We start from the raw sequence: 20,187 nt of genomic DNA on the forward strand, positions 1-20,187 counted from the left end.
AGAAGTAAAGAAGAGACTGCAAGACACCAACAGTGGATTCCTGGACAAGAAGACCTATGGAAGGAGGGCAGTGCTAGAAATGCAGAAGTTCAGACGGGTACACCTTCAGAGGCCTGTGTGTGTGGAGAAGGTGGTTATGGGGTGGGAGTCAGGGTGTAACATCTGCTAGTGGTAGCCAGATCAGAAGTCCATCTTGGAAAACCACTTCGACCCAAAGAGTTCCCCAATGATGTCGTCTATAGTCGGGGTTAGATGTCTCTCCCGCGTGATGGTTTATTGGGCAGACGCATGTCCACGCAGATGCAATCTGCATCTGGCTGCTTTGGCTTCTTTGCGACGATTATTGGGGACACCCAGGGAGTGGGCCTGGATACTTTCTTGATGATTCTCATTTCCTCTAGGAGTTGTGGTTCCTACTCCACCTTCGGGCGAAAGCTACCCGTCTGTGCCCGAGGGCAACTGGGTTCATGGACTCATCAATGTGCAGCTTTGGTGGGGGGGGGCTTTTAGGCATCTGATGCCACTGAAGAGCACTTCAAATGTTGTGGTAAGGTCTCCCAGACCGCTGGCATGAACGCTGAATGCAAAGTGCACTAGACTCAGGTTTTGTGCTGTCTGACTACTGAGCAAGAACCCTGACTCTTCTTGCGACACTTAGACCTTGGTTGTGAGCTTTGTGCTTTCGTGCACGATGCCTGCCGTGAAAACACCAGCGATCCATACTGGTTGGCTGTTTCCAAAGGCCTACATGTACACCGACATGGACTTGAGTGGGAGGGTCTAGTAAGCTGTGGTACACCTCAGTGGCCATAAGATTGATTGAGGCTCCGGTGTCTATTAAAGCTGGAATGGGTTGTCCACTGAGCACCACTTGGCATGTGGGTAATCGTCAGCTGTTGACTGCTCCTCTGTCCACTGCTCTTACCACGTGGACTACCTCTTGGTCATCATCCATGTTGCTGTCTGACAAGGTGGTGGGAAGAGCCGCTACTGCCTTGACTGTCTTCTTCGGTGTGGTTGGTGCAACCCTGGACGAGGATTGGCAGACGTTTGAGAAATGGTTCAGCTTGCCACATGCACTGCAGTTCTTTCCTCAGGCTGGGCAGCCACTGGGTGTGGTAGGGTGCCCCTACACCATCTGCAGGGTCTGTCTCTCGCCTTCAATCTGGTGTAAAGGAGCTCTTGCACTTTAGCATTGGTTAGCAGTGGTAAAGTGCCCAGACTAACAAAAACAGCAAAATCAGAGTCCAGCACACATCAACAACCTGGGAAACAGAGGCAAAAAGTTAAGGAAGGCCACGCCAAGGATGAAAAGTCTAACACTAGTATTCAGAAATAGGCATAAAACAGTTAGAAAACAGTGCAATTAGTGAAAATCACAATAGTTAGAAATGGGCCTGGGGGGAGCACAAACCATATACTAAGAAAGTGGAATGCAAAGTCGGTCCCCCACCTAGGCAAGTGTGGTGTGTATAGGGGAGCTGGTAGTACAAGGAACATCCAAAGGTAGGTGCCACAACCCACCCCAGCAACCAGGAAAACAGGAGTAAATCACAGTAAGTTTCCCAGAACACAGACAGAGAAGTAAAGAAGAGACTGCAAGACACCAATAGTGGATTCCTGGACAAGAAGACCTGTGGAAGAAGGGCAGTGCTAGAAATGCAGAAGTTCAGATGGGTATACCTCCAGAGGCCTGTGTGTGTGGAGAAGGTGGTTATGAGAGTCAGGATGTAACATGTGCTAGTGGTAGCCAGATCAGAAGTCCATCTTGGAAAACCACTTTGACCCAGAGAGTTCCCCAATGACGTCCTCTATAGTCGGGGTTAGATGTTTCTCCCGCTTGATGGCTTACTGGGCAGACGCATGTCCACGCAGATGCAAACTGCGTCTGGCTGCTTTGGCTTCTTCACGATGATTATTGGGGACACCCCGGGAGTGGGCCCCAACACTTTCTTGATGATTCCCGCTTGCTCTAGGAGTTGTAGTTCCTACTCCACCTTCGGACGAAAGCTAGCCATCTGTGCCTGAGGGCAACTGGGTTCATGGACTCATCGATGTTGTCAGGGAGTCCGGATCCTCAGGGTTTGCGCCTGTCCCAATATGTCCACCTCTTGGCAGCTCCAAACTCTACTAGCCATTATAGCACAGAGTTAAAGAATGGCCAAGTGGGGGATGGGGTTTTAGGTTGGGAACAGCGGAGAAGGAGACCTCTGATAGTAAAAGTTAAGAACACAATAGCCAGATTACTCACATTGACTTTCATAAGCTTGGTTCATAATATCTATATACTGATAACATGAATGATTAAGATCTTTCCTATATCATGACCTTATTAGCTCTGAGTGCCTGGAAAATAAATAAGGATTATGCAAGCATTCATATGAGGGTTTTGTAGAATACAATCTTTTGCTCTGACCTTGAACTGACTCAAGTTATTTATTTGAATAGAAACTACTTAATAACAGTAATCAATAAACACGTTAGTTCTCAGGAATGAACTGCGTTAGACTCATGAATGATACTGCAAGGACACATTATAACAGTGATGAATGAACACATTGGTTTTCAGGAATAAACTGTGATAAGCTCATGAATGAACACATAGGTTTTCAAGAATAAACTGTGATAATCTCATGAATGATACTGCAAGGATACACTCTGTCTAGACTTTCAAGATTCAATTGCTTAGGAATTATTATACACTTTGAATAATAAACTGTGCATCAAGATTTCAATGTCTAGAAATGATCGCGCAGTCTGCCGATCTGAAACACAAGGGTTAAATGCCAAGAATGACTCACGCACTCTGCCATTGATTGAACCATCAGGATTTAAATGCTGAAATACGATCGCACACTCTGCCGATCTGAGTTGCAAGTTTTAATTACCAAGAATTCGATTCGACCATCAAGGTTCAAATGTCAAAACATGATCGCACACACTGCCGATCTGAACTACAAGAGTTAAATGCCAAGAATGAATCGCGCACACTGCTGTCGATTCATCCATCAAGGTTTAAATGCCAGGATATGATCACTCACACTGCTGAGCCGAACTACAAGAGTTAAATGCCAAGAATGAATTGCGCACACTGCTGCCGATTCAACCATCAAGGTTTAAATGCCAGGGTATGATCGCGCACACTGACGATCCCAACTAAAAAAGGGTTAAATGCTAAGAATGAATTGGGCACACTGCTGCCGATTCAACCATCAAGGTTTAAATGCCAGGATATGATTGCGCACACTGTCGATCCGAACTACAAGAGTTAAATGCCAAGAATGAATTGTGCACTCTGCTGCCGATTCAGCCATCAAGGTTTAAATGCCAAGATACGATCGCGCACACTGCCGATCCGAACTGTAAGAGTTACAGGCCAGGAATGAATCGTGCACTCTGTTGCCGATTCAACCATCAAGGTTTAAATGCCAAGGTACGATCGTGCGCACTGCTGATACGAACTGTAAGAGTTAAATGCTGTAAGGAAATGCCTCCTTGGCATGGTTACCCCCTGAATTTTTGCCTTTGCTGATGCCAAGTTATGATTTGAACGTGTGCTGAGGCCTGCTAACCAGGCCCCAGCACCAGTGTTCTTTCCCTAACCTGTACCTTTGTCTCCACAATTGGCACACCCCTGGCACCCAGATAAGTCCCTTGTAACTGGTACCCCTGGTACCAAGGGCCCTGATGCCAGGGAAGGTCTCTAAGGGCTGCAGCATGTCTTATGCCACCCTGGGGACCACTCACTCAGCACAGACACACTGCTTGCCAGCTTGTGTGTGCTGGTGGGGAGAAAATGACTAAGTCGACATGGCACTCCCCTCAGAGTGCCATGCCAACCTCACACTGCCTATGGCATAGATAAATCACCCCTCTAACAGGCCTTACAGCCCTAAGGCAGGGTGCACTATACCACAGGTGAGGGCATAGGTGCATGAGCACTATGCCCCTACAGTGTCTAAGCAAAACCTTAGACATTGTAAGTGCAGGGTAGCCATAAGAGTATATGGTCTGGGAGTCTGTCATACACGAACTCCACAGCACCATAATGGCTACACTGAAAACTGGGAAGTTTGGTATCAAACTTCTCAGCACAATAAATGCACACTGATGCCAGTGTACATTTTATTGTGAAATACACACACAGGGCATCTTAGAGATGCCCCCTTAAAAAAAACATACCCGACTTCCAGTGTGGGCTGACTAGTTTTACCAGCGTGCCACACACCAGACATGTTGCTGGCCACATGGGGAGAGTGACTTTGTCACTCTGAGGCCAGGAACAAAGCCTGTACTGGATGGAGGTGCTTCTCACCTCCCCCTGCAGGAACTGTAACACCTGGCAGTGAGCCTCAAAGGCTCACCCCCTTTGTTACAGCACCACAGGGCATCCCAGCTAGTGGAGATGCCCGCCCCTCTGGCCACAGCCCCCACTTTTAGCGGCAAGGCCGGAGGAGATAATGAGAAAAACAAGGAGGAGTCACTGGCCAGTCAGGACAACCCCTAAGGTGTCCTGAGCTGAGGTGACTCTGACTTTTAGAAATCCTTCATCTTGCTGATGGAGGATTCCCCCAATAGGATTAGGGATGTGACCCCCTCCCCACCGGGAGGAGGCACAAAGAGGGTGTAGCCACCCTCAGGGCTAGTAGCCATTGGCTACTAACCTCCCAGACCTAAACACACCCCTAAATTGAGTATTTAGTGGCACCCCAGAACCTAGGAAACTAGATTCCTTCAACCTGAAGACGAAGAAGGACTGCTGGCCTGAAGCCCTGCAGAGAAGACGGAGACACCAACTGCTTTGGCCCCAGCCCTACCGGCCTGCTCCCCACTTCAAGAGAAACTGCAACAGCGACTTGTCCCCCAGGGTCCACTAACCTCTAACGCCTCAGAGGACTACCCTGCATCTAAAAGGACCAATAAACTACTGAGGACAGCGGCCCTGTTCCACAAAGACTGCAACTTTGCAACAAAGAAGCAACTTTGAAAGACCCCACGTTTCCCGCCGGAAGCGTGAGAATTTCCACTCTGCAACCGACGCTCCCGGCTCAACCTGTGGAAAACTAACTCTACAGGGAGGACTTCCCGGCGACTGCGAGCCCGTGAGTAGCCAGAGTTGACCCCCCTATGCCCCCACAGCGACGCTTGCAGAGGGAATCCAGAGGCTCCCCCTGACCGCGACTGCCTGCTTCAAAGAACCCGACGCCTGGGAAACACACTGCACCCGCAGCCCCCAGGACCTGAAGGATCCGAACTCTAGTGCAGGAGCGACCCCCAGGCGGCCTTCTTCCTAGCACAGGTGGTGGCTACCCCGAGGAGCCCCCCTCTTGCCTGCCTGCATCACTGAAGAGACCCCCGGGTCTACCATTGAAACCTATTGCAAACCTGATGCCTGTTTGCACTCTGCACCCGGCCGCCCCTGTGCCGCTGAGGGTGTACTTTCTGTGCCTGCTTGTGTTCTCCCCCTGTGCCCTACAAAACCCCCCTGGTCTGCCCTCCGAAGTCACGGGTACTTACCTGCTGGCAAACTGGAACCGGGGCACCCCTATTTACATTGAAGTCTATGCGTTTTGGGCACCACTTTGACCTCTGCACCTTGACCTCTGCACCTGACCGGCCCTGAGCTGCTAGTGTGGTAACTTTGAGGTTGCCCTGAACCCCCAAAGGTGGGCTACCTTGGACCCAACTTTGAACCTTGTAAGTGCTTTACTTACCTGTGAAACTAACAAATACCTACCTCCCCCAGGAACTGTTGATTTTTGTAGTGTCCAATTTTAAAATAGCTTATTGCCATTTTTGCCAAAACTGTACATGCTGTTGTGATGATTCAAAGTTCCTAAGATACCTGAGTGAAATACCTTTTATTTAAGGTATTGTTTGTAAATCTTGAACCTGTGGTTCTTAAAATAAACTAAACTAAACTAAGAAAATATATTTTTCTATATAAAAACCTATTGGCCTGGAATTGTCTTTGAGTGTGTGTTCCTCATTTATTGCCTGTGTGTGTACAACAAATGCTTAACGCTACCATCTGATAAGCCTACTGCTCGACCACACTACCACAAAATAGAGCATTAGAATTATCTCTTGTTGCCACCCTTGGCTCTGTGCATGCTATTTCTTACTTTGAAATAGTACATACAGAGCCAACTTCCTACATTGATGGATCAGCGGTGGGGTACAAGACTTTGAATTTGCTGGACTACTCAGCCAATACCTGATCACACAACTAAATTCCCAAAATTGTCATTAGAAACTGATTTTTGAAATTTGAGCTATTTTTCTAAATTTTTAAATTTTCTAAATTTTTTAAAGTCCTGCTAGGGCCTTGTGTTAGTCCCTGTTAGCATTTATTTTAGAGTTTAAAAGTTATGTAAAGTTTGAATTAAGTTCTAGAGATAGTTTTAGATTCTTAAAAAGTATTCCAACTTTTAGAAACAAAATGTCTGCTGCAGAAGAGATAGTGATGGAACTCAACCTCACCCCTTACCTGCATCTTAGGATGTCAGAGTTAAGGTCTCTGCAAAATCAAAAAGATAAAAACTGGTTCAAACCCTACCAAAGTACAGCTCCAGTAGCTTTTGGCAGAGTTTGCTAAAAACCAACCCTCTGATGATTGCCTCACAGAGGGGGACACTAGTGATGTGGAGGATTTCCCACCTCCAGTCCTAGATAGGGAGCCCAGGGTTTCCCCAACCCTGACTCCAGAAGTGATAGAGATGTGGCTTCTCTCACAGGAGTGTCCAACAGCTCTAGAAGCATTGAGAGCAGTCTCAATGAAGATGACCTCCTGTTAGCCAGGATGGCCAAAAGCCCCTTGAGCCTCCTTGAGCCACTCTAGTGTCATTTTTTTTACACTAAGGAGGCCCTCGCCCTGCTCCATATTTACAAAGTGCCACATTACATGGATTGCACCACTTTGTAACCCCTTGCGCTACATTATACGTGTGCCGGGTATAATGTATGCAAGGGGGGCGTTCTCACACAGAGGCACAAAAAAATGGTGCAGTGAAATTTACAAGATTTTTTACACCGTTTTTCCGTCATTTTGAATGCTTGCTCAGGGCGGGCATGAAACTGACGTTCCCACAATAACCCAGGGCCCTCCTTGTACTCCCATAATTGTTGGCGCTAATCCAGCAAAATGCCACAGTAACATCATCATTTATGACCTTATTGTGCTATAGTGCGCCATGGTGTGCTGTATAATAAATACAGCGCTACCATGGTGACGCGCCACTTTCTAGTAAATAATACCCTTAGCTCTGCTCCCTTTCCACTGCCCGCTGAGCCCCTCTCATGCGCCCGCTTGTCGTATGATGTATTTTAACAATATGTTCCTCCGTCTCTGTTGGAAAATCTGAAGGTTACACCCCCTAGTCTTACTCACCAAGCTTCGCACGGATTTTACTTCTCAAAATGACACTTTCAGAGCAACCAGGTGTCGTTTCAAGACAATCGCCTCATTTACCACTATAATATTCCATGTATGTTATGTGTGTGTAAATTGTCCAGTTTGTGCCGACTCGAAGGGACAAATGCTGCATGTTGGCGCTAGAGACAAGGGTGGATGCTTCTCTGGACGAATTAAAATAAATCTGTTTGAAGTGCTTTCTGTTCAGAAAGATTGTCAGCGGGTTTGTGAGTCCTCTCTGCAGAGGATGTCTCAGTGGTGAATATCTTTACTGCTGCTGTGGGAGCTGGTGAAGCCGTCTGGGGCCTTCTTCTAATGCACAGATCATCTCTTCTGTGTCTCTGCGCTTATAAAATAGGAGAAGGGAAGTTATTACCCACCCGGTTAATAACTGTGACAGATTATGACACGTTTGTAAAGTGGGCAAAAGTCACAGGTCCACCGAGGTTTGAACTCGGATCGCTGGATTCAAAGTCCAGAATACTAACCATTACACCATGGAACCGAATATCTGAGTGACTGACATGCTTGGAGTGACAAGACTGGGCGGGGTGAGCTGTAGTGATCTATTTATGTTTTCTTTCAATACAAGTCCTTCTACTTTTACATTTCATACAAAGCTCCAGGTATATGTAAAAAGGGACATTTAACAAGGAAATACACAAACACACAGAGCTGCAGCCTGGATTGTTTTTAAAGGGCGCATAGAAGTCACGTCCGCTTTTAAACGCCCTCTGACTGGGATCCATTCATTTGCCCCACACTTCTAGCGCTTAGAAGCCTTATGAAGCCTCTTGTGAAAGGAATGAAACGGGCCCTTTCCTTCACAAGCTTCAGTAAAACCCCCGCTCTCCCCAGGTGGAGCGAGCAGAACATGTAATGTGCACATTTTACAGGAGAATAAAGCGCGGGTTTGAACAGAATCGTCCGGTTCCTCTTGTGAAGTTACTTGGAAGCCCCGCAGCGAGGGGCAGGTGAGACCTGGAGGGGTCGGTGAACTCTGTAGAGTCCAGCCGTGAAGATGGAGAGAGTACCCGAGAGCGTGACGTAACGCACGGGACAAGAGGCCATGTCAGCTGGCCGCACAGCGACGGAAGATGGCCACTGTTGGCCCATCAGTGAGCAGGTCATCTGAACTGACCGACCCTGCCAGAGCAGATGGCAGGAGTGAGCGCCGTAACAGCGCAGCCTCGAGGCGCAAGAGCGGCGCCCTCGAGTGAAGAGAAGGAGGAAGAGAGTGGGGACCCTCCTGCCAGAGAGAGGTCCACCAAGAGGATCCGGGAACGGACCAGACCGGGAGAGGTCTGCCTGAAGAGCAGATCATGTGCTACCCTCAGGACTCAGCCCGTGAGAGGCTGCGATCGAGCAAGATGCACCAGAGGAGGTGCAGTGATAGGTCCATGTGACGCAGCATGCGACCTGTGGCACAACGCCACATCGAGGACGAAGAGGAAGATGCACCAGCGAAGGTGCAGTGATAGGTCTGTGTGAAGCAGCATGTGACCCGTGGCACAACGCCACATCGAGGACGAAGAGGAAGATGCACCAGCGAGGTGCAGTGCAAGGTCCATGTGTCGCAACATGTGACCTGTGGCACGATGCCACAGCAAGGAGAAGAGAGAGTGGCACGATGCCAACAAGAAATGAGGAGAGGAGTGTGACAGACCGGTCACACCACAGATCAACTCCATCGCAGGTGTGAAAGTGGAAGGAAGTAGAGTGACACAACTGAGGACTCGTGCGAGCAGATGAGGAGGTACCCATCAGTACAAGACAGTCACCGGGGTGAGCAGAAGTCACTGAAGACAGCGATGTGGGTGGTCCCCCACGCTTCCCAGTACGACCGACCTGTCACCTGTCACCGGCTGCTTGGCTGTGATGGCATCCCTGACGCCGACTGCACAGGCCACACAAGACCCGCCGTGGCCCCTATGTCCATCAAGTGGTCCTTCCGCTGAAGAAACCGCCGCCACCTGTTTGATCTGCAACAGGATGAAAAAAAAACATCATCATCATGATGTGGTGCATCGCCCAATCATCGAAGGAGGAGCACAGCACCACCTGAGTGGAGACAGTCAGCAACAAGAACCGATGCTGACAAGGCATGTCTGGCAACGTAGAAACGTATCATCTGAACACTTGCCATGAGCACTGTGAACCAGACGCCTGCCGGTGAGAGCAGACCAGATCATTTGGACCATCCACCCTTGGGGTTGCACAAGACTAGGACGTGGCCCTGTTGGGAGTTCAGAGAGACTCCTTTGGCGTGGCCGATGTTGGCCCGCACAGCCCACGCAGTCCCGTCGCAATCAAGGGACAAGGGCCTCCAACAAATTCCTGTGAGAGCGGAATATCGCTGAGAGAGAATGCATCTGAGACAGCTCCACGTCAGGCATCCGGAAGCACGGAGGTCTCATATTGAGAGACTGGTCACCTGAAGACTTTGCACTATGGCCAGAGCACCTGAATCCGGATGGCTCGAGCAAGCGGACCCTGCATCAACAACCTTTGTGGCTCCATGCGAGACTAGGATGTGGTCCTGTAGGCTGTTCCTCTGAGACGTCTTTGCTGGGCCTGAGATAGGCAAGCACAGTCCACACAGTTCCGTGGAAGCCCGTGAAAGGGCCTCGAGGAGACTCCTGCTTGATGGAGATCTGGCACGAGAGGGAAGACTGCCACTTCTCTGCCGCTGGACTCCCAGGCGCCCCAGGCCGTCACGTCAACTGCAGTCTTAGGAGGTAGACAATCTCCAGAGTCAGAATGCCGTCCAGAACTGTGTACAGTGGATCCCCACTGCTCCAGATGCACACGCATCAGAAACTGTAAATAGACTTTGACCACATGAGCCCAGGCAGGACCCGATCAACAATATCCAGCGAACTGTGAGGTTGTGGACAAGCAACTGAAGTATCTGGACTTCATCCACACTGTGTTCGTGCCCAGCTGTACCTGGTTAAATTATGGACTCGTGCGGAGGTGTCCGGATGCTCCCAGCTGCACCATGTCCACTGCAATTCTGCAGTCTGCCTTTTCGAGGCCGAGAGACTGATTGTGGTGCTTTGTTATTGTTTCTTTTACAGGTTGGACTTTTGTTTGGTTCCTCAATAAAGTTTGGGAGGGATGTAGAGTCCAGCTGGACTCATTCTAGTGTTTCTGTCAGCCACTCTGCTGAGGGCTGGTCTTACTTGTATAACCCACACCCACCCAACACAGGCGTCACCAGTCAGGTGACCCTGCCAATAAAAGGGGCCGGGCGCACGTGCCTGAGGCCAGTTCAGTACTACCCTACCACCGTGTCTGCGTCCCCTTTACTTACCAGCATGAGGGCCTAAGGCCCCACATTACAAACTCCTCTCGGTGAAGAGACGGAAGAAGCAGGAGAAATATGTGACCTCTGCACGAGCTGCGGTGGAATTAAGGAGGAAGAAAATGTCCGGCCACAATAAAAATGTGTCCTTCCCATACTGGGAGTCGAACCCGGGCCGCCTGGGTGAAAACCAGGAATCCTAACCGCTAGACCATATGGGAGCTGTGTGTGACCTGCCCGGGTCTCTTTATAAATAGAGGCCTCTGCCCCGCAGCGCCTCCTGCAGCCTTCAGTGAGCTACCAGTGTCTGCACTGCGGGGAGCTGGACACACCAGGAGTAAAGAGACAAACTTCACTCTAACAAGGAAAGAGATCATTATGGTTTTCATCTGAGTTGTGCTCATCGCTCTTTATAACATAGACAGTCTCGGGATATTTAGGGAGATGACAGAAGAACACCTCAATATGAAAACACACAGCACTGCACATCACACACCGAGCAGCACTGCAGCACTGCACATCACACACTGCGTAGCACTGCACCTGGTCCATTCACTGCAGTCTGACCCTTAGAGCAACGCTGCACATTCACCCTCACTGCACAACTCTACGTGGTGACACAGCAGCACTGCACAGTGACCCTCACTGCACGACTCTACGTGGTGACACAGCAGCACTGCAGTGACCCTCACTGTGGCAATGTACATGGTGACACAGGAGCACTGCATTACCTGACACTCACTGCAGCACTGCAGGACTGAACGTGGTGACACAGCAGCACTGCACAGAGTGACACTCACTGTGGCAATGTACATGGTGACACAGGAGCACTGCATTACCTGACACTCACTGCAGCACTGCCGAACTCTACGTGGTGACACACTGTAGGTCTGCACAGAGTGACCCTCACAGCAGAACTCTACGTGGTGACCGAGTGCAGCTCTAGATAGAGCGCCCGTCACTGTGGCAGTGCACACCGTGACACAGCAGCACTGCACAGGGTGACACTCACTGCAGCACTGCAAAGCGTGAACTCACTGCAGAACTCTACGTCGTCACTCAGTGCAGCTCCACACAGTGTGACCGTCACTGTGGCAATGTACATGGAGACAAAGCAGCACTGCAGAGGGTGACACTACAGCACTGCAGAACTCTACGTGGTGACACAGTGCAGCTCTACACAGAGTGACTGTGGCAGTGAACACACTGCACAGGGTGACACTCATTGCAACACTGCACAGTCACCCAGTGTGCATGGTGACACAGAGGCACTACACAAGGTGATACTCACTGCAGTCATTACTGTAGTTATTTCCACACTCATCGCTGCCCTACTTACTGCAGTTATTACTGCACTCGTTACTGTACTCATCACTGCACTCATGATTACAGTTAGTACTGTACTCACTACTGCACTAGTTATTGCGCTCGTTATTGCATACATCAGTGCAGTGTACGGTGACTTTTCTGCCAGCAGTCAAACGAGTCTGTGCCATTCCAGCGCTGCGAAGAATGAGCTTCTCATAGAATTATACCCACCGCCCCCTCATTACAACACTGCACAGTGACCCTCATTACAGCGCTGCACAGTGGCCCTCGTTATAGCGCTGCACGTAGACTCATTTTCTAGCACTTCACAGTGGCCCTCATTACAGCGCTGCACAGTGACCCTCATTACAGCAGTACACAGTAACATATTCTTCAGCACTGTACAGTGACCGTGACATGAGCACTGTCTATGACTCTCTCCAACCCCCCCCCCCCCCCCTCTCTTGCACGGGCGACCAGATGCACTGCATCCGGCCAGAAGCCGACATTGACCCTCTGACCTGATGGAACTGGCGGGACTGACAGGTAGCTCGGAGGGGCCGGGCCAATGCTGCAGAAACCCTGACACTCTCCATCCAGGAGTGACCTGTGACCCCGCCCACACCTTCACGGAGACACTGATTGGTGCACAAGTGCAGGAGAGTGTCTCGATCCTGGGATGTCTGTTTATTAGCTGAAGTGTGACATCGTGCAGGGAGACCAGTGTGAGCACTGGATGTACAGGTACCCTTGAGGATCCCTCAGTTGTCTCCCTAGTGGTACCCCAACCCCAGGGGGCCCGTGCACTGCAGGTGGTCGGCTGATGGTGAAATGTTCCAGTGCTTGAAGCCCAGAGGACTCCCCCCTGCATGGACAGGGCCCCTGGAACTAAGAGGCAGTGGAGGGCCAAATTAAGCTGAGTGTTCTCTAAATTGTGTGAAAATAAAAGGCAAATTATGTGGAAGGAAATGACAAGTATACGGGATTTTAAGAGATCAAAGACAACGGATCCTACATAGTCCACTGCATTATATTCTGACATCCAAACACACTAATGAAAAGTGATCCCAATGCCTGAAAATGTCCTGGACTTCTAAGAACGAAACCTGCACATTTATCAGATCATATATAAAATATTGTTTTACAACAATTAATAATTTTGACTTCCAAGGAAACACCGAACACCACTTCATTTACTGTTAAAATAGGTTGACAAAAAATAGAGTGTATCTCTCGGCAGACAACATGCCTAGGGGTACACAGTCTTGCAATGGAATGTGAGCCTCCCTTTTGCACATCCCGGGTGTGTTCTAAAAGTTGTCTACTTTTGGGACACATAAAGCAATGAAGCAACCCCACTAACCCCAGGGCCCCGGTATGTAAATGTAATAAGACATTTCTGTCCCCAAGAGAGAAGTGTAGCCTTGGACTCCCATGGCAAACAATTCATTTTTAAGAAACCTTGCGAACACACAAGGCTGAAAGAACTTATAAAAGTAGCATTTTATTCAATTATTAACATAAATTAACATACTGAGGTGCTCCAGAGATAACGGTGCAGTGAAAAGTGATTATTAAAAATATATAGAGTGCTAAGTGTTATCTATATTATATACAAATTGTGGATAAAATTATATGTAGAGTGATCTTCGAAGGGACTCCTTCAATCCAGGTGTCCAGAAGTCACCGACGAGTTGGTGTCCACACACTGAGCAGAAGGTGATGAAGGGACTGATTTTGTGATTCATACAACAATTCCTATGGATGTGTCAAGGTTAATTCACAATAACAGATAAATATCGAAAATACTGCTTATCGCAGAGAAGTGTACTTGATTTGGGATCAAGGGGGAATCATTGATTGTGAATTGGATGCATTGGAAAGAAAAGCTTTAGTAGTTGGTGTTGTGAGGGTGCTACCTGAGAAGCATGGCCTTTCTCCTGATGATGATCCTTTAATCATTGGTTCTTTCTTTGGGGTCGAAACGTCAACATTAATTCTTGTGGATTATTTCTTAATGAAATGAGTGACTTCTGGACACCTGGATTGAAGGGGGAACTCCGTCAGCAGAGCGGAATTCATCGCCACCTCTATTCCCAGCATGGCTGCAGGGGTTATCATCTCTACCTCAGCCCATGCTGAGGTCTCCAAATCATTCCCCAACAGACATTCTACTGGAATTAATTGGGATACTACCACCTTCTTCTGGCCAGTAACCCGTCCCCACTCCATGGTCACTATAGCCATGGGATGGACTTTGACAATGTCGTAAGCATTGATAACTGGATAAGTTTGTCCCACTATCTACTGGTCTGGGGACACCAGTTTTACAGTCACCATAGTGACACTAACACCTGAGTCCCTCAGTGCTTCAACCTCAACCCCATCGATGTGTGGCCTGTGTCAACTTCTCTGGGTTTCTGGGCCAGATAGCCAGAGTAGAAACTTCCATCCCACCCTAGTGGTTCCTGAGGTTTCGCTGACACTGTCAGAGTCCACTAAGAATCCCATCTGGAGACTCATCACCCCAGCAGTAGCTGAGGGTGCACAAGAAGGGTCTTTTCTGGTACAAGAGGAGTCTCCAGTTCGGTATCCATTTGCCTTACAGTGTAAACACCAAGGGCCACATGTACAAATATCAGGTTTTGCGACTCACAAATTGTCAATGTGTCAATGACACTGTTTGTGATTCCCAATGGGGTTGCAAATAAATTACCTACCTCTTAAATATTCATGAGGTAGGTCAACATTGGGAAGGGCCACACTCACAGGGATGGTGGCCTGCTAGGGACAGCAGACCACCATGTCTGTGAATGATTTAAATAAAGAAGTGTTTTTTCTTGAAATGCAGCCCGGTTTCCTTAAAGAAAAACGGGATGCATTAAAAAAAAAGAAAAGCTTTTTCACTGCCTTGCACAGAGCACTGCCTTGTTGTGTAGCCATTTTAGTTATAGTTCCATGCATGTTATTTTAACACACTAGGCCACTGTGCACCTTAACCTAGATATATTTTATTCAGCTTCATCTTATTATTGTTACAATAACCATTTTTACGGTCTTCTTTTATTTTCCGTTTATCTAACTGTTTTTGCGTAGACTAGCACTTTGTTCTCAAACAAGACATTCTTGATCACTCTGTGCTTCTTCCAAGGCTACAGCACGGTACATTGCCGGTGAACGTGGTAGAAGTTTAGTCTCCAATATTTGTAGAAAACACACATCCTTACGTAGGGACATTTTCTCAGAACATCAGTTGTGTTGTTATAAAAACACTTCCTTGTCCCTTACACGTTAGAGGGAGATTCCAGCCAGTGAACCACAACTGTATGCTGATTGCTGAATGCTTCACTACAGATGCTAACGCAGACCACAGGACTTTGCTCAGGTATGGGGGTTGATGTCTTCCCAGGGGAACCTGAAGGGCAGAATTAGAGTTTAACATGCTGTTCTCGATTATAACCTAGGTAGGGATTAGTCCATCGATTATAGTGACAATATGATAGCATTGTTTTTATGCTTCACTCTTCTCGTCACAATTTTAATACTGTCATGTTGTGTCATCCTGGTTATTGCAGCTCACGCTTTGCTATCTAAGAGGCAGTCGTTTTATTAAATTAATTATTGAAACATATACTGCTTCTGTTTGTCATTTATATATGTGACTGGATTGTAAATGAGAGAAATGGATGAGACCTGAGTGACCACGACTTCCCTGAGAAGCCAAGTATGTCTTGTGCTCGGCTTCCCAGTCATCACTATCCTTGGATAGAGATGAGGCACTGCTAGTTAGCCGGAGCAAAACCCGGACTGGAGCGACAGATGTCACCTGCAGTGGGTTAGACTTAGTCTCCCACACTACAGGTGATTCTGCCGCTCAAAATCCAGTAGTCTCATTAGAAGAATGAGAGCCTGCGCGACATGGCGCCGCCAACGTTTGGTCAGGCTCTAATTTTCTGGTCCTCCGGAGTATCTCTGTCTCATTATATATAATTATGCCTCAATACTGTATACGAAGGCCTCTGTGGTACTGAGGATTTCCACCCCAGCTATGTAGGCTATCCTATTTGTAGCTGGAGGTTGTTCAAGCTTGAAGTTTAAAAGGAAAACCCTATTTGGTGTGCCTCCTCTGAACTTATAGTCTGTCTATAATGGTAAATCCACAGCAGATACAGATAGCAGTTAATATGAGACGACCTCTGACTACACATTTATTAGCAAATGATCTAACGCCCCAGGGGGGTCCAGTCACATATGTAGTGGATGCTGATGCAGCTTATAGAACAGAACTTTTTTATTCTTGGGTCACATTTCCAGCAGTTGATGGGAACACAAATACATTTCATCATTATACACTTGCAAATGCGCCTGGACAATACAGAGCATACGCATATAAATATATAATAAATAAATACCTTTATCTTGTCAAGAACATAATAATTGGCTTGATGGCGCCCTACCCCACACAATTTTACCAGTAAGGTTAGGTCCTCTAAGTAACGATGCTCCTACCTGGCCTTTATTCGCCACCTATACTCCACATCCTTCAGTTGCAAATTTAGCGGTAGCTGAGGTTCGTCGTTTATTTACAGAATTGACAGTGATATATAGACGATTAGTACAATTCATAATGCAAACATTAAATACAAACCCAGCACGTGCTGCTCCAGCACATCCACATGCAGGAACACCAGGTATAAACACTGCAACTGTACATTCGATCATGGGTAAAGTACCTGCCAAACGGGAGGAAACTCAGTTTTGGTTAGCACAAAAAATGAATGCACTGGAGGCAGTATTTCCCCATTCGGGACCTCAGGATGAATATAGCATATTAACGATGTGCTTGCCCTTTGGGATGGTCCCTACAGTGGATAACTTTAATACCTGGGTGTAGGAGGCTGGACTGGCTTGTAGTGAGTACCAAGGGGTACTTGCACCTTGCACCAGGCCCAGTTATCCCTTATTAGTGTATAGGGTGTCTAGCAGCTTAGGCTGATAGATAATGGTAGCTTAGCAGAGCAGCTTAGGCTGAACTAGGAGACGTGTGAAGCTACTACAGTACCACTTAGTGTCATATGCACAATATCATAAGAAAACACAATACACAGTTATACTAAAAATAAAGGTACTTTATTTTTATGACAATATGCCAAAGTATCTTAGAGTGTACCCTCAGTGAGAGGATAGGAAATATACACAAGATATATATACACAATAGCAAAAATATGCAGTATAGTCTTAGAAAACAGTGCAAACAATGTATAGTTACAATAGGATGCAATGGGGAAACATAGAGATAGGGGCAACACAAACCATATACTCCAAAAGTGGAATGCGAACCACGAATGGACCCCAAACCTATGTGACCTTGTAGAGGGTCGCTGGGACTATTAGAAAATAGTGAGAGTTAGAAAAATAACCCTCCCCAAGACCCTGAAAAGTGAGTGCAAAGTGCACTAAAGTTCCCCTAAGGACAAAAGAGTCGTGTTAGAGGAATAATGCAGGAAAGACACAAACCAGCAATGCAACAACTGTGGATTTCTAATCTAGGCTACCTGTGGAACAAGGGGACCAAGTCCAAAAGTCACAAGCAAGTCGGAGATGGGCAGATGCCCAGGAAATGCCAGCTGCGGGTGCAAAGAAGCTTCGACTGGGCAGAAGAATCTGAGGTTTCTGCAGGAACGAAAAGGGCTAGAGACTTCCCCTTTGGTGAACGGATCCCTCTCGCCTTGGAGAGTCGTGCAGAAGTGTTTTCCCACCGGAAGGACGCCAACAAGCCTTGCTACACGCAAATCATGCGTTTGGCGTTTTTGGACGCTGCTGGGGCCCAGGAGAGACCAGGAGGTCGCAAATTGGACCTGCAGAGAGAGGGGACGTCGAGCAAGACAAAGAGCCCTCACTGAATCAGGTAGCACCCGGAGAAGTGCCAGAAACAGGCACTACGAGGATGCATGAAACGGTGCTTGCCGAAGTTGCACAAAGGAGTCCCACGTCGCCGGAGACCAACTTAGAAAGTCGTGCAATGCAGGTTAGAGTGCCGTGGACCCAGGCTTGGCTGTGCACGAAGGATTTCCGCCGGAAGTGCACAGGGGCCGGAGTAGCTGCAAAGTCGCGGTTCCCAGCAATGCAGCCCAGCGAGGTGAGGCAAGGACTTACCTCCACCAAACTTGGGCTGAAGAGTCACTGGACTGTGGGGGTCACTTGGACAGAGTCGCTGGATTCGAGGGACCTCGCTCGTCGTGCTGAGAGGAGACCCAAGGGACTGGTAATGCAGCTTTTTGGTGCCTGCGGTTGCAGGGGGAAGATTGCGTCGACCCACGGGAGATTTCTTTGGAGCTTCTGGTGCAGAGAGGAGGCAGGCTACCCCCACAGCATGCACAAGCAGGAAAACAGTCGAGAAGGCGGCAGGATCAGCGTTACAGAGTTGCAGTAGTCGTCTTTGCTACTATGTTGCAGGTTTGCAGGCATCCAGCGCGGTCAGCGGTCGATTCCTTATCAGAAGGTGAAGAGGGAGATGCAGAGGAACTCGGCTGAGCTCATGCATTCGTAATCTAAAGTTTCCCCAGAGACAGAGACCCTAAATAGCCAGAAAAGAGGGTTTGGCTACCTAGGAGAGAGGAAAGGCTACTAACACCTGAAGGAGCCTATCAGCAGGAGTCTCTGGCGTCACCTGGTGGCACTGGCCACTCAGAGCAGTCCAGTGTGCCAGCAGCACCTCTGTTTCCAAGATGGCAGAGGTCTGGAGCACACTGGAGGAGCTCTGGACACCTTCCAGGGGAGGTGCAGGTCAGGGGAGTGGTCACTCCCCTTTCCTTTGTCCAGTTTCGCGCCAGAGCAGGGGCTAAGGGGTCCCTGAACCGGTGTAGACTGGCTTATGCAGAATTGGGCACATCTGTGCCCAACAAAGCATTTCCAGAGGCTGGGGGAGGCTACTCCTCCCCTGCCTTCACACCATTTTCCAAAGGGAGAGGGTGTCACACCCTCTCTCAGAGGAAGTTCTTTGTTCTGCCATCCTGGGCCAGGCCTGGCTGGACCCCAGGAGGGCAGCTGCCTGTCTGAGGGGTTGGCAGCAGCAGCAGCTGCAGTGAAACCCCAGGAAGGGCAGTCTGGCAGTACCAGGGTCTGTGCTACAGACCACTGGGATCATGGAATTGTACCAACAATGCCAGGATGGCATAGAGGGGGCAATTCCATGATCATAGTCATGTTACATGGCCATATTCGGAGTTACCATGGTGAAGCTACATATAGGTAGTGACCTATATGTAGTGCACGCGTGTAATGGTGTCCCCGCACTCACAAAGTTCAGTGAATTGGCTCTGAACAATGTGGGGGCACCTTGGCTAGTGCCAGGGTGCCCTCACACTAAGTAACTTTGCACCTAACCTTTACCAGGTAAAGGTTAGACATATAGGTGACTTATAAGTTACTTAAGTGCAGTGTAAAATGGCTGTGAAATAACGTGGACGTTATTTCACTCAGGCTGCGGTGGCAGGCCTGTGTAAGAATTGTCAGAGCTCCCTATGGGTGGCAAAAGAAATGCTGCAGCCCATAGGGATCTCCTGGAACCCCAATACCCTGGGTACCTCAGTACCATATACTAGGGAATTATAAGGGTGTTCCAGTAAGCCAATGTAAATTGGTAAAATTGGTCACTAGCCTGTTAGTGACAATTTGAAAGTAATGAGAGAGCATAACCACTGAGGTTCTGGTTAGCAGAGCCTCAGTGAGACAGTTAGGCACCACACAGGGAACACATACATGCACACCTATGAGCACTGGGGTCCTGTGTGACAGGGTCCCAGTGACACATACATATAGGCCACAACCTTATGAGCACTGGGGTCCTGACTAGCAGGATCCCAGTGACACATAACAAACATACTGAAAACATAGTGTTTTCACTATGAGCACTGAGGCCTGGCTATCAGGATCCCAGTGAGACAGTGAAAACAGTGACAAACACCCTGACATACACTCACAAACAGGCCAAAAGTGGGGGTAACAAGGCTAGAAAGAGGCTACCTTCTCACACAACCCCCCCCCAAACGAAGGACAATAAGGCTAACCTTGGCCAGTTGAGACTTTATTGTCTAAGTGGTGATAAGTAGAGAGTAGCTCTGCAATAGACTGGTTACTCCCTTTATCATCCACTATA

The 20,187-nt window shown here is 48.4% G+C and overlaps 1 non-coding gene across 1 annotated transcript; it reads right to left on the reverse strand.

Annotated features, from left to right (window-relative positions):
• Nucleotides 1-10,870: 10,870 nt before the first annotated feature.
• Nucleotides 10,871-10,942, reverse strand: TRNAE-UUC (transfer RNA glutamic acid (anticodon UUC)). The gene has a single exon. It is a non-coding gene; the product is annotated as a tRNA-Glu (tRNA).
• Nucleotides 10,943-20,187: the final 9,245 nt, after the last annotated feature.

This window comes from Pleurodeles waltl, unplaced genomic scaffold (genome assembly GCF_031143425.1).
Source record: "Pleurodeles waltl isolate 20211129_DDA unplaced genomic scaffold, aPleWal1.hap1.20221129 scaffold_39, whole genome shotgun sequence".
Taxonomy (NCBI): Eukaryota; Metazoa; Chordata; class Amphibia; order Caudata; family Salamandridae; genus Pleurodeles; species Pleurodeles waltl.